A 2,967-nucleotide genomic window follows, 5' to 3' on the forward strand; every position below is an offset into this window, starting at 1 on the left:
TCTGGCATAAAGAGGCATAGCTCTATTGTTTTGTACATCTGGGTATGTAGTGGTTGCCTTACCTCAACTAGCTAGCTTGGGTGCCAGTAGCAGTGTAGCTACAGCCATAAGTGGTGGGGGAAAAAATTATTTGGGGGGGCTGAGCCCCCCCTGACTCCCACCCCTCCCTCCCGCAGGGCCAGCACACGCTGGTGCTGTACATGGGAGCAGAGGAGCGGCTGCATGTGAGCTGGGCACTGCAGGACGGCAGCACTGTGACGTTGCTACTATCTCCAGCTTCTGCGAAAAGTTTTGGCGGGAGGGGGCGCTAAGCCCCATTAGCCTCAACGTTCTGCCACCTATGGCTACAGTAGCACAGAGCTCACACCAGGTAGTTTACCATTTCTTGGGATGGTTTTGTAGCCCATTATTGTTAGGTAGCTAAGATTATTTTTTGGTAGCTAAATTGCTACCAGTACCTAGTTAAGCTACTTTACAGCTATTTTGGGTATGTCTGCTCAACAGTATGGCTGCAGTAGAGATTGCTGTGTAGAGGCATTCAGAGAGTGCATTGGTGCACTTGCTTCGATTCCTGCTCCACATAAAGTTAAAATCAACTGCCTCATAGTGGCTTCATGATTTCATGGCTTGACTTCATCTACCTAATGTCTTATAAACTCTTAATTCTATAGGTGTTCATAATCCTCTCCTTTTTAATGGTCTTAATGTTCCACCAATCAAACTAGTCTTTGTTTTACAATGCTGCTGTATGTTAGCCGCTCCAGGTAATGAAGCTCTTATTTCACAACCCTGCAGATTGTTTTTAACTCATTCCAGTGAATTTATTTTTGGTTTTTTGCTTTTGTACCGAAGGACAGGGAGGGAGGCTCAGCAGCGTGGGAGCCTGGTGAAACCGGAAGTACCACAGTGGGCACTTGGGTTTCACTTTTACCTTACAAGCTGGCATGCCAGTTAATAGATCGTGCCAGTTTGTAAGGTGCCAGATAATGCGGCTTTTACTGTAATACAGCCTTACATCCCTAGCATGTTAGTAAAGTTTCTAGTTTATTTTGAACTGGAGAAAAATATGTGGGGTTTTTTATGTGATGATGCACTTCGCTACGTGCACCCCCATTTTCAAAATTCTAGATCTGCCCATGGAAATATCCATTGATGTCAGTGGAGCTACACTGATTGATGTATACCAACCGATTGCCTGTTCCTAGAGGTGGGACAAGTGGTAGAGATTGAAGAAACCTGAAAGACCAGAGCAAGTTTTTCTAGCTCTCCCAGTTGTGGAGAAAAGCTTAAACACATGATCCCAAAACACTATAAAAACTTAAACCATGATGCAAATGAAAGGGAAGTCAATATTTGTTAAAAGCTTGAGATTTGAAGTTACAGTGGTACTAAGAAAGAGTTGAGTAAAAGGGTCCACAAACAGTACAATTAATTCCTGCCAGGAATTAAACAGGACTTCCTTTCCTGATAGGAACAACAAGGGGCTCACAAGTAGGAAGACTATAAGAAACCATCTTTGGAGCGGATAAATGTAGAAAAAGAGCCCAACACAGAATGGGATCAGGAGAGGGAGTCTAAAATTCTGTTGGAATTGGTCTTCTTGGGTCCTATTAATTGATTTCTCCCATCATTTTCATGCTTGCCACCCTAGGCAATGCCAGGAAGCAAAGAAGACTACAAAATACATTTATGAAAAATATGGATAAGCTAGTTATCAAAGAGGCACTGTGGCTTAGTTGGTTAAAGCATCTGTCTAGTAAACAGGAGATCCTGGGTTCAAATCCCAGCAGTGCCTGGAGGATTAATTTCTTCCTGAAGCTTGGAAGAGGACCAATGTGGTGTCTGTCTTGAAGCAAGGAAAATTCAGGGAATTACAGGCCAATCAGTTTGACTTCAGCCCCTGGAAAGGTCTTGGAAAAAATCATCAAAGAAACCATCAACAACAGGGTAACAGAAGGCAGCATTCGAAGAGAGTGTTAACATGGCTTTGTTGTGGCTAGGTCCTGTCCGGCTAACTCCACTTCCTTCTATGATCAGGTGACACATCACCTGGACAAAAGAGAAGAGGTTGATGTCATATATTTAGATTTCAAAAAAGCCTTTGACTTGGTTTCCCAGAATGTCCTCTGTAGAGTAGGAGGGTTAGCTCTTCCTGCTTGCTCCCCATGCTCCTGGCATTAGTGTATAGGCAATCTCCAATTGAGACCCTTGATTTCCTGTAATGCTGAGCGAGAACCATTCCCTCAGCTCGTGCAAGAGTGGCTCTCCTAGTGTCCCTAACTTCGGGACTTACTTGCGTGGGGGGCTGCCTTGGGCTATTTGTAAGGTGGCTAGTTGGCAATACTGGTAGGACTTTCAGGGCAGCTAAGTGGTCCTCAGCTGAGAGGTTAAAAAACATTGTTTGTCTTTTTTGCTTGATCTCATACTTATCATCAGTTTATCTTGTTTGATTCTGTTCTCCTATATAATTAATCCTTTTGTTGTTTTGTTTCCTTATTGATTGCCTCTGCAGAGAGTAACCTCTGGGTGAGTGATTTATTCCAGTCTTACCCATTTTGTGGAATGGGGGAAATAACATTTCTTCTGCAACCCAAAGGGGGAGGCCACCTGCAGCTGGCAGACATTCTCCTGCTGCATCTGTGAGGTCTGGAATAAGGGCCGTGGAACTGAGGCTCGCGAGGATAAGATGTTATCCCAGAACAAGCTTTGGTATGTTCCTTGGGATGAGACAGAACTACAGGGAGGAACTCAGGGCTCTGGGGACACACCAGGAATGGGTTTGTGCCACACCCTATCTTCCTATGCATTTATAAAAACTGTAGAAAAACTAAAAGAACACTTCTGTTTATCTCATCAGAGTTAGTGCAAATATGAAACAACCTGACCCTGTGCTGCAGCTTAAGTGACCTTAGTAGCAAATGAGTTTTGAAGGTATAAGTGTGCAGCATTACTTTAATCCTTTTGCGT

The 2,967-nt window shown here is 43.8% G+C and overlaps 1 non-coding gene across 1 annotated transcript; it reads left to right on the forward strand.

Moving 5' to 3' along the window:
• Positions 1-1,721: 1,721 nt before the first annotated feature.
• TRNAT-AGU (transfer RNA threonine (anticodon AGU)) lies at positions 1,722-1,795 on the forward strand. Its single transcript has one exon. It is a non-coding gene; the product is annotated as a tRNA-Thr (tRNA).
• Positions 1,796-2,967: the final 1,172 nt, after the last annotated feature.

This window comes from Alligator mississippiensis, chromosome 5 (assembly GCF_030867095.1).
Source record: "Alligator mississippiensis isolate rAllMis1 chromosome 5, rAllMis1, whole genome shotgun sequence".
Classification (NCBI taxonomy): domain Eukaryota; kingdom Metazoa; phylum Chordata; order Crocodylia; family Alligatoridae; genus Alligator; species Alligator mississippiensis.